The sequence below is a fragment of the Stenella coeruleoalba genome, assembly GCF_951394435.1.
Source record: "Stenella coeruleoalba genome assembly, chromosome: X".
NCBI lineage: Eukaryota > Metazoa > Chordata > Mammalia > Artiodactyla > Delphinidae > Stenella > Stenella coeruleoalba.
In genome coordinates, this window is record NC_137152.1 from 52,998,551 (window position 1) to 53,012,764 (window position 14,214).

The 14,214-nt window shown below is 52.6% G+C and overlaps 1 protein-coding gene across 1 annotated transcript in view; it reads left to right on the forward strand.

Annotated features, from left to right (window-relative positions):
- The first annotated feature begins 425 nt into the window (after positions 1-425).
- The window catches only part of STARD8 (StAR related lipid transfer domain containing 8), a 32,682-nt gene continuing 18,893 nt past the window's right edge, over positions 426-14,214 (forward strand). Inside the window, exon 1 of the mRNA XM_079910369.1 lies at positions 426-532. The gene's annotated coding sequence lies outside the window, so the exon portion shown is untranslated. The remainder of the gene's footprint in view (positions 533-14,214) is intronic.

Here is a 14,214-nt window from a genome sequence, read left to right on the forward strand (position 1 = left end):
CAAGCCACTGAACCTTCCCGTGCACATGGCGTAAGTATTTAAATTCCCCCCCCCCCCCCCCCCCCGCCACGGTGCCAGTCACTTACAGAGCTCAATAGATATTAGTCTGCGTGCCCGGCCACCCGGTTCCTTCACCCTTAGTTGCTGGCCCTGGGCTTGTGCCTTGTCCCAGCCCCCCCGCATTGGTGTGACCGGAGGAAGTGGCAGCAGCGCGGGGATTGGAAGAACTCGAAGGCAGAGCCCCGCCCACCACAATTTGGGCCGCTTTCTGGGGAGTTCGGTGGGCCGGACTGCGCCCTCATTGGTCGAAGGTCCCGTAGGTGGGCGGGGCGTCCCCGCCCCCCGACTCGCCGCTGCTCCCTCCCCACCTGCGCAGAGAGTGGCCGCGGCTTGACAACAGCTAAGCAGCCGCGGCAGCTGCTCCTCTGGCTGGCACCGTTACCCCCGCCCAACCCCAGGCTCCGCGCGTGCCTCCCGCCCGCTGGCAGCTGCGTCGGGGTCTCGAACCCAAAGCGACGGACGCGGCCTCCAGGTAGGAGTTGGGGCGACGGCCAGGGGAGGTCGGGGCCGGCGGGGGGCCGGGGCTCTCTCGCCTCGCCTCTCCTCGCCTCACCTCTCCGGCGCGCTCCGGCCCCCGCTCTTAGCGGTTCGGCTGCGCGGCGTCCACGGGAGACGCGGAGGGAGCGAGCCGAGCCATTTGCGTCCCCAGGATTTGAGGCCGCTGTCGCCGAAATTGGGGGAACCCCGGAGCCCGCCAGCCGCGCTTCTCCCTAGGAAGCCTCGGGAGTGGGGTGGTGGAAGGCGGCTGTCCGCCCATTACCCCCGGGCCTGACTGGAGCCCGGAGCCGTAGCTCAGGGGCTTCGGAGACGGGCTGGAACTGGGCGAGGTGGCGGGGCTTGGGCTTTGCGGTCGGGTCACGCCGCTTTTCCTTTCCTCTCCTCCTTCCTCTGCTTTGAGCGCATTTCCAGGAAGCCCCTGGTTGGGCGGCATGGGCTTTCCCCTCGGCCACTGCCTTCCTTCTGAGAAACGCCCGGACTTTCCTGGTATTGAGGTGGCAGCGGGGATCAAGCGAAAACCTTTGGATAAGTCGCTTCTTCCAGGGCTCAGTTTCCCCATGAAGTCCAAAATGGGTTTAGATTAGAGAACCTCTGAGCAAAGGCCTTTTAGTGGAAGTTTTTGGGATTTCCCAATTAGATAGTCTGAGGTTCTCTCCATTTCTCTTCTCCCAAACTCTTTAAAGTACTGAGTTACGACTCAGGGAACCAGGGCTCAGCCACTAATTCATGTGACCTTAGGCGAGTCATGCTACTTCTGTGGGCCACAGTGTTTTCAACTGCACCTTGGGTGGTGGGCTGGAATTCGGTATCTAAAGGGCCAGTCTCTTCCACCCTGACATCTGGTGACTTGTCCAGGCTCCTAAACTGGCAGGTAAAGGGTTGTTTCTGAGATGCTTGGGGCGACAGGAGCTTTGCAGATGGAGAGCCTTGTGGTGATTATGCAGCTAAGCCAGCTGGAAAACTAGTGGTGTTGGGAAGGGCAAGCAGGACAGCAGCCAGACTGGTGGGGAGTTGTGGGGCCAATGCAGAGCCCTGGGCCCCAGAGGTTGGGCTGGAGGGCCCTGGCATGTCTCCATCTCACTCAGAGCACCCACGTCTGCCGACCCCGAAGGAGACGGTGATGAATCACACCCAGGGCTATTTTCAAACCCTGACTCCTACTGTGGACCTGTTCCTGCTCCCACTCTAGGGGTTGATGTCCCCACCCACCGTCTGTCTTACTGCTCTCTGAATTTTCCCTTCACTTTCATCCTCCTGGAGTAGAAGAGAGACAGTTCTTGTCGGGGGAATGAGAGGGCAGGCAGCCCAAGGGCGTAGAGAAGGTGGTGACTGCAGGTGGTTTCTGAGTGGTTGATGGAGTGAACCAAAAGAATGTGATGGGAATGATGGTTTTAGGGGTGGGGGATTCTTTCACCCTAAAGCTACAGCTACCATACTGCTGGACATTCTGGGCTGGTCCTCATTTCCAGGATTTGGCCTTTGTCCAACTATGTTCTGGATTTGGGATTTGGAATTTCTATTCCCTGGACCTCTGTAGTTAGAAAACACCACATGGATAGAGTCTGGTTTCCCCTATTTGCTTGCCTTTTCTCCCCTCCGTAAGCAGTTCTTGGAGAAGTATGCTAAACCTCTCTGTGCATCTGCAGCTCCTCTCCCTGATCTGGAGAGGAGAGGGAGATGATATCTGGAGGTGTTTAGGGCAAGAAGAGGCCGAAGTTGCACTAAAGGGCTGTGTACCCTGTTTGAGTCCTGGGGCGGGGGCGGGTGGCATGAGTCTTGCGGGGAAGACAGAAGACAACACTTCCTGAGTTTGTACAGAGGAGTGAAGGAAGTGGCACAGAGAAGTCCAAACTTTGACACTGTCTGTCTTCTTGAGGTTTAAAAATTCCATTCTTTTTTTTTTAAACATCTTTATTGGGGTATAATTGCTTTACAATGGTGTGTTAGTTTCTGCTTTATAACAAAGTGAATCAGTTATACATATACATATGTTCCCATATCTCTTCCCTCTTGTGTCTCCCTCCCTCCCACCCTCCCTATCCGAACCCCTCCAGGCGGTCACAAAGCACCGGGCCGATGTCCCTGTGCCATGCGGCTGCTTCCCACTAGCTATCTACCTTACGTTTGTTAGTGTGTATATGTCCATGACTCTCTCTCGCCCTGTCACAGCTCACCCTTCCCCCTCCCCTTATCCTCAAGTCCGTTCTCCAGTAGGTCTGTGTCTTTATTCCTGTCTTACCCCTAGGTTCTTCATGACATTTTTTTCTCTTCTTAAATTCCATATATATGTGTTAGCATACGGTATTTGTCTTTCTCTTTCTGACTTACTTCACTCCGTATGACACACTCTAGGTCTATCCACCTCATTACAAATAGCTCAATTTCGTTTCTTTTTATGGCTGAGTAATATTCCATTGTATATATGTGCCACATCTCCTTTATCCATTCATCCGAGATGGGCACTTAGGTTGTTTCCATCTCCGGGCTATTGTAAATAGAGCTGCAATGAACATTTTGGTACATGACTCTTTTTGAATTTTGGTTTTCTCAGGGTATATGCCCAGTAGCGGGATTGCTGTAGATTGGAGAGGGAACAGAGGACCCCTGGAGCCGGGTATAGGGATAACAGCAGCAACACAAAAGCAAGAAAGTCCGGAAGGCCTCCCTTAGAGGATCGAGTCTTTAATGGGGCTGCTGTGGCAGCAGTCAGTGCTTTTCTGCCCGGAGACTCCTGGAGCTCCCTGTTCCAGCCTTGGAAAGTTCAGTTTCAACAGATGACAGGTTTAACAAAGGCAGGCTGTGCCTCCACCTTCTTGGGGAAGGTGGGGCATAGGGTCTCTCACTGGAAGAAGGAGTTGCCTCTGGCTTGAATAGGATAAGGAGAACTTTTTTCTTGGACTCCCAGTTTGGGTAAGATGAAGTGTCATGGCCCTGGGCCTTTGGAAGGCTGTTATCAGATAAAGTAAAGATAGGGGATCTGAAAGATGCAAGGGCTCTAGGATGGGATGTGTGAACTCCCCCACCCTGCAACCCTAAACAGAGGAGTTGAGCACAGGGCTGGAAACACAGTTATTGGTGTCAAGTGTTTATTACAGCTTTATTCATCTGTGACCCGGGGCCTTGGTTTATGTGTGTATATTAAGGGGGAGCGGGTCCTAGTAAATTTGAATCAGTGGACAGGAGGCACCAGTCTGGGCCCTTGTCACCAGTCTGAAGTGCTGTGTTTGTGTGTTGAGTCTCCTCTTGCCCAGCCTGCCACCTTGGGAACTTGCATGCCCACTGTTGCTGTCCCTATTTACCCGAGACCTCTCAGGGACTGCAGAACTGGAGGTTAAGTTCCTCAGGAGTCCAGCATGGTGTGGGGCCAAGAACTGGGGAATGGGAGCAGGACTCATGGAGGTTTAAATCCAGGCTCTGCTGCTCCACTCAATCTCTCAGACTCTTAATTTTTCCCCGTTTTTTTCCACTTTACTGGATTAAACAAGAGGATCCATGGCTAAGTGCTTGGTGAACTACCAAGTGCTATATAAATTATTAGTCATTAAGTTCTTGGTACTAGGTCTTGTGGAGGACACAAAGTGTAACCCCCACCTTCAGGGAACCTACCATCTAGTAGATGGGGGTTAGTGGCATGAATGATACATGACACACTAAGTCTTTACCTCAGTGAGGGCTTTAAAAAATTATTATGGAGAATTTCGAACATACATAAAAGTAGAGATGATTAATGTAATAAGGTCCCATGTGCTTGTCACCCACCTTCAACAGCCGTTAGCCCATGGCCAATCCTTCCCTGTATATGCCTTCATCTACTTCATTCTCTTTCTTGTTATTTTGACATGAATCCCAGACACCTTTTGATTTATCTATAAATAGTCATATATATATAATATATATGTATATATTATATATATATGTGATAGGGACTTAAATGATAGACACTGCACCACTATCACACTTTAAAACAGTCCCTTAATATCATCAAATATCCTAACAGTGTTCATATTTCCAATTGTTAAGGAGGATATTTTGCCCTGGGAGGCCTGACCAGGGAGCAGTGGCTTTTGACTGAGGGGAAGGGACTGACAGAGGCAGTGACATTTGAGCTGAACCTTGAAAGAGAGGCCCAGGAAAGGTCTGAGCTGGAGGGATTATGGAGCCCTATCCCCTTGTTTTACAGTGCCTGCTGCCATCTCTGAAGCTCTGGCTCTGGGGCTCGGGCTCCCAAGGCTGACTTGTGGAGGCTTCTTGTGGAAAGTACATGCGTGCTTTGGTTCTCTAGTAGTAAATGAGAGTTCTGACTCTCTTGCTGGCCTCCCCAGTTCCAGGGCCACCCAGGATCTTGAGGTCGGCAGGCCTGGGAGAATTCCTGGGAGGCTGCTTGCCTCCTGGCCCCTCCCCTGCCCCTGGCCCCTGAGGCCAGTTCCATTTCAGAGCAAAACAGGATGCATTCAGGATGAGCGTCTTTCCCAGCTTGTCATCTAATCACCATGACCCAGCTTGGAGCTTCCTCTCTCATTCATGATAAAAACCCTCACTGTCTCGCTTTTCCCTCCCACTCCAGTAAGGGTGTGCTGACTTCCTCCATATCCGGGCCAGCCTTCCTCCACCCCTGTGTGGAGCTGAGAGAGAGCTTCCCTCATCCAGGCCTTGCTGCCCCAGAGTCTCCTGCTCTTGGGCTGTCCTTGGGAAAGGAGTGGCTCCTTTCCAACAAGCCTGGGGTCCTGCCACTGCTTGGTTAATGATTGAGCCACATAATAACCACTTTGGAAAGTCACCTCTAGGGATGGCCATTAACTAACTCTTTGTCCACCCCAGGCCTTAAAGGGACCCCATTTCTGAGCCCTTACCTTCCCCCAAGGGGACATTAATGAACATTCAGTCATGGGAACTTCTGGGGCCAATTAAACTTCTGCTCCTCTGTTTTCACTTGAGCAAACAGAAGTAGTCATTCACATTGCTTGAAGGACACATATGCAACTTGGGTGGTATTACAGAGAGGGGCAGGGAGTTGAGTTAATAGGGATTCAGATGGACAGTGGGGTAGGAGTTTTTTGGGGTTTTTTTAGGCATCGGAGTCATAAGGGGGTTGGGGTGTTTCCAGGAGCAGCTGACTCCCTCATCTCAATCTGAAAGTCTAAAAGAGCAAGAAATGCCCACCCAAAGGGTTTGCCATTACTGGGTTTTGGGGTGGAGCTGTGTGTGTGTGTTTTCAGTCCACTGTAGGTCCCTTCACACCAGGTTGGGACATGAGGCCTGAGACCTCCATAGTGGAGGAGGAGACCTTCCTCAGAGAACCTGTATCTTGACAAGCAGTGGGAGTTGGGAAGGGTCAAGCTAGGACCCAGGTCCAATTTAGAAAGCTCTAGACCACAAGAAGCTTTCTGCAGTTTCAGTGAGACGGGAAGGAAACAACATTTAGTGAACCCTGTGGGCCTACGATAGGGTCAGGAAACCTGGCTTCTGGTTGTGTCTCTCTATAGCTACCTCTCCATGAGTGACTTCAGAGAAGACATTTGCTTTCTCTGGACCTAGATCTTTAAAATGCAGGGCCCATGGCATGGACTCAGTGGTCTCCCAGGCTTCCTTTTAGCCATGAGAGTATGCGTTTCCAGTCAAGAGCATTTTCTTATCCACAAGGCAAAGGTGAGCTGGCTTCAAATTCTGCCAGGGCCAATCACTAAATACTCTTAGCCGGCTCGTCAGTTAGGGCTGCCGGGGCCTTGAGCTGCCAGAGCTTGGGTTTTCCTTGAGCATGGGCTTTTGTGCAGTTTGCTCTCTCGCCCCTCCTCATGTTTCCATCTGTCTCAGGTGGCCACCCTCTGACCCATTCAGCCACAAGTTAATGAGTGACCTGCTCCCCCTGGGTAGTACCAGCCCAAGGTGCTCCTGAGATCCCAGGTCTCTGTGGGAATCAGCCGAGGGCCTAGCCAGCTCCAGTCACCTTTATGCTTCTCCCACAATACCCCAGAGGTGGGAAGCAGACAGAGCTTGGGGAAGAAGAACCTTTAGAGGGCAGTGGGTCTGACTCTCTTTCTGAAGCTCGGGTCTTCCCCCTCCAAGTACTTGTGCAGCTCCTGTCACCCATCTTCAATAACTGGGAGTGCAATGTTTCAAGGTGGTTGCTTACATCCCTGTAATCTCCAAAAGTTTTTTCTGATGTTGAGCTGATCTCTGTCTCCCTATGGCTTTTACCCCTGAGTCCCAGCTCTGCCCCCGGGACCACTTAGATCCTATCTGTTCTCTCTGATCTGTAGGTGTCTGAGGACAGAGCCCAAGTTCCCCTGTGTTTTCCCCAGGCCAAACAGCCTCAGCTCCTCCAAGTGACCCTCAGGGGACCAGGGACCAGTCCCCTTCCCAGCCTCATTACTGTCCTTTGCACACGCTACCCTTTGTGGCTCTGGGGCACGAAATGGGGCTCTGGAAGTTCCTCAGTCTCCTCTGTTTTTCTGTAGCCTGAACTTTTCCAGAAGACTTCTCCATTACCTTTTCCTGGTTGACTCCAGAATCTCAGGTAGATTCTGAACCCCAGGAGTCCTGGGTCCAAACACCTCATACGGTTCTCTCTGATTTGTTTGTCATTCCGGTCCAGCCAGCTCCCATGACTGTGGTGCCCTGGGAGGGTAGGGCCTTCTTCTCAGTGCTCCCACAGCAGAGGGCAAGCCTGAGGGGAGGAGGTGCTCACTGGGATGGGCCGACTGCATTGTACTGTGTGTGGGGTGCCCGTATAGCCCGCTTTTCTGTGACTTGCTTTTGCCTCTTGAGCTGGTCGGGGGGTGGAGGAAGGGGATATTTTAAGGAGCATCGAAGCTGGAAATGAGTCTGAGCCATGCCCACAGTGGGGCCTAGAAGGGTGAATCAGACGGGGAGAAACACCAACTCAGCCACGCCTCTAGCAGTTGATGACGATGACATTGACACGTCCTCCCACTTCTTTAAAGTTTCCAAGGCACTTTCAGTTCCACGATCCCATTCTGTTCTCAGAGGAGCCCAGTCAGATAGACAGTGTGATCCCCCCAGTGCGATCCTGGCTGATCCCCACCTGAGGCCCAGAGAGAGGAAGGACACAGTCTCCAGGGAGGGAGGATTTGGAACCCAGGTCTCTGACGCTCAGCCCTCCCTGTTTCCCCCAAACCACACTCGGCAGCCAGGGCGGCTGGGGCTGACTTGGCAGCTTCCCCACCACAGAGGAACCTCTGCCCAAGCTGCAACTCTGTTCCCATGGTAGAGGGAGTGACCTCCAGGGGAGGTGCCCGAGGATTTCCTGTCCTTTATCTGGACTGGCCAAAGGCAGGCCTGTCTGAGGTGTGAGATAGGCACTTGCAGCCAGCTTTTCTGCTCCAGGCTGAAGTCAAGTCAGGAGGGACAGGGGCAGCGAGCTTGGGAAGCACCTTGCCCCAAACATCTGGTCTGAGCCGCCCTCACCTGAGTAGGGCCTTCTAAATGGGAACAACAAAGAGGGGCATGTGGGAAAGTGGCCAGAGTGGAGCCGAAGCAAAACACCCCCCGAAGTGTACACACGGAGCCTGGGGCAGGAGAGTGTCATGGTGAAGACTGGGGACTCTGGTATAATGCAGCATTGGGTGACTTTGGGCAAATTACGTAATCTCTGTGAGCCTCCATTTTGTCAGCTATAAAATGGAGATATGTACTTACCTCATGGGTTGCTGAATATGAAATCCAATAATATAAGTAGTACTCTCACTGTTATTGTTTTTTAGTAGTACTTTCTGCCACCTTGTCACTTCACTGTTTCTCACTGACCTGGGGACATGCTGTGCACAAACCTGCCACCTCCTGGGCATAGGTCTGGACTTTTCTGTCACTTCAGATTCCACCTCCTCCCGAAAAGCTCTTCCTGGCCATGGCCGCCTACAGGGTTCCCTTCCTCTGGCCTCCTTAGTGGCATTTATGACACTGCAAGAGGCTGTAGTAATGATGATAACACCAAGAATAATAGTGAACTCTTCTCAATTTTTCACACATTTGAATTTACTTAGCTCCCATGACAATTCAGCAAAGTAGGTACTGCTGTCGTCACCCCCATTTTATGTATGAAGAAACCGAGGCAAGGAGAGGTTAAAAGAAGAACTTCCTCAAGGTCACTCCAGCAGCTCGGGAATGATGGAGCTGGGATCAGGACACAGGCAGTCTGAGTCCACCACCCACACCCTTAGTGACTGTGTCATGCTTCCCCCTTCCCTTTCCCACATGCCTGGCTGGGAGGCACGACCTGAAGCTTGGGTCTCCCTTCTACCCCTGACTGCTCCCCGCACCCACCAGCAATCAGTCACTGCTGTTGCAGTGACAGTCCCCAGGCCCTTGCCTGCTCCCAGACCCCCGAGGTGGACAGATGGAGAGCAAAGAAAACACTGAGGGCTGGGTATCCATGCTCTAAAGCAGAGCTTCACTGGGGTGGGGGAGTGTGTGCAGGAGGGATTTGGGGGTTGTTCCGATGTCAGCAGCAGGCCTGCCTCGTTAGCACTTTCCAGCACTGAGGGCACAGAGCAGGCTGCTGGGTGGCATCAGGGGAGAAGAGACATTTTAATGAGCTATCTCCACAACCAGGTTGCATTATTTAGAAGGTTAGGGGCAGGCGGGAGGCTGTCTGGATTCACTTTTGTGAGCCCTCCAGCTGGTGTGGCCCATGCTAAAATTGGGTATGTGTGTGGTGGGCTTTTGTCTGGAAACTCTAGTCCTCCCCACAATGTTCCCACCTCAGGGCTCTTGGGTGCTGCAGGCGTCCTTCCCTCAGGCTGTACCAGTTGCCAGCTCCATTGCTTTCGAGCTCATTCTCTGTTACTTGCCTCCAAACAAGCTCCAGGGGGTGCTTCAAAGGACATTCCATCTTAGCCTCTGCCTCCTTGAGAAGGATGGGTGTGGTAGCAGCTCTGGCCAAGTACTCCAGGAGAGTTCAACATTTGTTCAGTTTTCAGACCTTGGTGCCTACCATAGGGCCTGGTGTGGAGTATGTGCTCAGGTAGTAGTGGTTGAATAAGTACAAAACCAAGGGGGAGTGGATTTGGAGGGGAGAGCCTGGGGAGGCTGACATGGGAACAGATCAACAGGAGGGCGGTGGGTATTTAGGCAGGCTCCTGGCTCCATCTGTAGTCCAGTAGAAGCCACTTGGCCTTTCCATAGCCTTAGTTTCCCCATTTGTGTGGCAGGCCTGCTTTGGACAAGGCTGTTGTGGAGACCAAAGAGATATGGGATGATTAGGTGCTTTCTCCACTACTCTGAACTTACTTCAGGTTAAGGGTTCATGCTGCAAAAGCCCTGGTATATGTTTTTTGTGTCTATAGCCTAGGCGATTTCTCCTATTTAATGAGGAGGATTCTAACTTAGTGGCTCTGACTCTGGAGCCAGACTGCCTAGATGTACATCTTGGCCCACCACTTCTTCACTGCTGATCTTGGGCAAATTACCTGATAGCTGTGGGCCTCAGTTTTCTCATTGGTCAAATAGAGATATTGTCAGAGCATTTACCTCACAGGGTTGTTGTGAAGATTCAGTAACATAAATCATCTAAAAAGTACCTAAAGTAATGCCTGGGACATAATGATGACTTGTACCCTTTGGCTGTTATTATTATTATCTCATTTTATACTTGCAAATACCTCATGTTGTCGGTACTATGATCGTAACGCTATTTGACAGATGAGGAGACTGAGGCATAGAGAAGTTGTCTTATACAGTATGATCTGTGTAAGGTCCTTAGCCCAGGGTCTGGCACATAGTAAGTGCTCAGTAAATATTAGTGTCTATTATGAATTATTCTTAATAATTACATTTAGTATCATAAATATTGTTGTCAATAATGATCACAGCCACAGCTGAGAAGTAGCAGAGCCAGGGCTAAAAGCCAAGTCTTCAGATCGTTAGCCTGTTACTCTTCCCACTCACTGTACCCCAGAACCTCTATGCTCTGAGGTCTTAACACAGCCATTAGACCACTGTTTTGGGTTCTCCTTCCCTTCACCCCATCATGGCCTGAGCATGCCTGTCATCACCCCTGCCCCGACCCTCTCCTTTGTGCTCCTCGTCCTGGCCCTCCCTTTGGCTGCTGTGGGGCTCCGCGCGGGCTTGTGTCTGCTGGCTTCCAGAGGGAGAGCAGGCCCCACCTGAGGAGGCTACTTCCCTCAAGCCCATTTCCTTTCTGTCAGAGACAATTTTCTCTGGATCTCAGGGTGGGGCCAGGCTCCTCCAAGGCATTTCCTGCACGGGAGTTTATATTTGGCCTCAGCCAAAGGAAAGGGAAGTAGGACTAGGAAGTGGGGGTGGGATGTAGATGTGGTGGCCCAGGGTCAAAACAGGCGAGCGCCAAGACTTTGCAGGCCAGGAGAAGGAAGCAGGAGATGGCACATAGCCCTGCTCTCAAGTGAGCTTGGATGCCCTCACGGGAGCTTGGCATGGGAGAACTAAGTGCTCCTTGAGGCCAGAATGCCTCCACCCTCAGGCAGAGTTCATTTTCCCTTCTCACATCTCTGGGTCTTGGTTCCTGGCCGTGTGGTTTCTGCCCTGGGGCAAGGTGGGTTGCCAGTCAGCCAGTCTGCTGGGTCGCAGGTGTGTGCTCAGTTCTGTGTCCTCACTACGGGGATACCAGAGGAGGGGGTGCAGTCAGAGGTCTTCACCCTGTTGAGTTGGGAAGCAGGACTTCTTATCTAGGTGTTGCAAGAATATTCAGTAGCCCATACCACACAGCAGTGGGGATACTGAGACCTAAAGGACCCCAGTGCGGTGTAGCTCCAGTTGAATGGGGGAGACAGGGTTATGTGCTGCCAAGAAGGTATGGGAAATGCTCTGGGGGCCACTTAATTTAACTAAACCATTGGGTGGTAGGGGGTTGGTGAGAGGTCAGGGAACGAAGGCTTCATGGGAGGTGGTGTTTGACCTCCATCTTGAGGAGTAATAGGAATTTGCAGCTTCAAGCCAGGCTGGGTCTAGAGTGTGGAGGTGGAAAACAGTCTGACGTCTGCCCTGGGCAGTGGGCAGTGGGGAGCCCATTAGGTTGCAGAGTAGGAGAGTGGCCAGGTCAGAGCTGGGCTCTTGGGAGAAGAAGCTAGCAGGATGACCTGTTGAAAGGAGAGCCTGGAGGCTGGGAACTTACAGGGCTGAAGTAATCCAGGCATGAGAGTCTAGGGCATGGTTGGGCCTGGGAAACCGTGACCATTGGATGGAAAAATTGATAGGAGTTGGTGGCTAAATACACAAGCGGAGAGAGGACGGACCAGGCTGACTGGAGGTTTAAGCCTCGATGTTTGGTGCCTTTGGAGGCAGGAACTCAGGAGAGCTGGATTGGGAGGGAAAGATGGGTTTGTTCTTGGTCCCTACAGAGGGTCCTCTCTTGAGTCTCCCAGAAGAGAACGTGCAGGAGAGGCTCCCCTCTCTACCGAACCAGCCACTGCCAATTACACGTACTTCTGTTCCGGGTCTAGATTTTGGTGAGTGGCCATGAGAAGATGGGGAAACTGCAACTTAGACAGAGGTACTGGCTTGCCCAAGGTCACCCGACAAGTTCCTAGTGGAGCTAAGGCCAGAATGTAGTTGTCCTGACCTTCAATCCAATATTCTTTCCACCCATACCACAGTGGAGAGCGGTTCCATCTGCCCCAGACCGGTTAGGCTGGCATCTCTTGCCTCCAGGCTCCAGACTGGAAGTGATGGAGTAGCACGTGGATTATTAAAACACCTGTCTTTCCTTGTCACCATGACCTTGTCAGAGCACCTGGGACAGGATCCCCTGAGGGCAAGAAAGCTAATGGAGCCGCTGCGGCAGAGCACGTGACAGCTTTGACCTTCGCTTTCACAAGGAAGCCCTGGGCCAAGCAGGAATGTCAGCTGCCTGCTTTGGCTCTGCTACATCAAGTGCTTGCCTAGGAGACCACAGGCTGGGCCAACCTTGGACCCAAATTGTCAAGCAGCCCCAGCAAGCCAGAGGTCTGGGTTAGCCACAGGGCCCTCATGACCCTCCTCTATTTACAGCTGCATACTAGAGCTCAGGCCACAGTCTGTGTTTGTGTGTGGGAACACAGTGGAGGGTTCCTTGTGTCACTTCCGTATTTATTTATAAAAACTCCAAAAACGAGAACTGTCACCTCCCCTTGGCTGACCCTGCAAGGGGTCCACAGTGTGCAAAGACAAGGGACCTCCAGTGAACACTGTATCCATCCTTCACCTCACTCCTCAGGACATCCCCAAGGTGGGCTGGGGATGCCTGGAGGTACTTGAGGCCCCCAGGTAAGGTGGAAGGAAAGTGCCTCTCCTGGTCTCGCACTTCAGGTCTGGAGTCAGCCTTTCTTTTATTGTGGGAGGTGTCCTTTGCACGGTAGGATGTTTAGCAGCATCCCTGGCTTCTACTTGGCAGATGCTAGCAGCATCCTCCCCCAGTTGTGAAGACCAAAAATGTCTCCTGACATTGCCAAAGGGCTCCTGGGGCCGGGGGGAGGGTAAAATTGTCTCTGGTTGAGAATCCCTGTGGCCCTGTGGCCGTGACATGGATATGGAGTGTTAAGGAGGGAGGGCTGCATGTGTGAACCTGCTACTGGCTAGCAAGAAGATTTGATGTCTTCATTTTGTTGCCACCCAGTCCCACAGTAGTGTATTCTCCTGGGCCATTTGCCTCGGTGGTGCCCCACTTGTGATGGGGAGGCTCCAAAAGTGCTGCTCACGTGGGCCCAGGGCCTTGGCATCCTGCCGTAGCTCCAGATGAGAGACCAAGGATTGCATCCGAACAGGTGCAGCAGGGGCCCCGAGTTCTGACCTAACAAGCCAGAGGCTGGTCAGCGTCCAGCACTGTCAAGCTCAGCCGCTTGACATCGGCAGCCCTTGCTGTGGCTCCCCTCCTGCGAGGGTTGGAATGTGGGATGAGAGCTATTTTGGTCTCAGTCTCCCTTCCTCCCTCTCCCTCCCTCCCCTGGAACAATCTAGTTAAAGTTGTGATTCCAGCTAAGAGCAGCAGGAGCAGGAGAGATGATGGGTGCACCTGACCTCCCAGAGGACAGTGCATGGTAGACCCCCCTGAATGTCCGCTTCAAGGTCAGGAGGGGAAGGCTTGGCAGTCGTGGCATCCATGACAGCTCTTAGTACCGGCCCTTGTGAAGACCCCTCTCCTTCAGTCCCCCAGAGAGAGAGGTGGCATAGCCAGGTGGTCACCTGTTGCAGCACCTATGCCAGGGTCACTACCAAACTCGAGGACCCCTTTGTGCAGATTCAAATGAGACACCACCTTGGGGCTGGGTGGGCACTCTTCTCGTGGCCAAGGCCCCTTAGTGTAACCTTATGGGAGGGTGAAAGGAGCTGGTCATGAGCACTTGGGGCCAACTGAGATATGAGCCCTCTGCTGGAAGGCCAACATCTCCTCCTCAAGCGGGGTCCCTCTCTAAGAGTGGGGGTGGGCAGAGGAACTGAGACTTGCATCAACCAAGAGAAATGATCTGAGAAGCTGTTTGCCAGAACCTGGCATTTCCCAGGTGCAGCAGCAGGACCTGGAGTGGTAGGCGGCCCCTCTGCCTACTTTGGCTACCAGCTTGGCCTCAGAGCCCACCTTCGGAACTTGGGTTGTCACATAGACAGCTGCCTCCCAGGTCTTTCTTTACCCCTCTGAACACTGGCGCTACCTTCTGGGTTCACTGAAGGTGAGAGAGATCACGCTGGAGA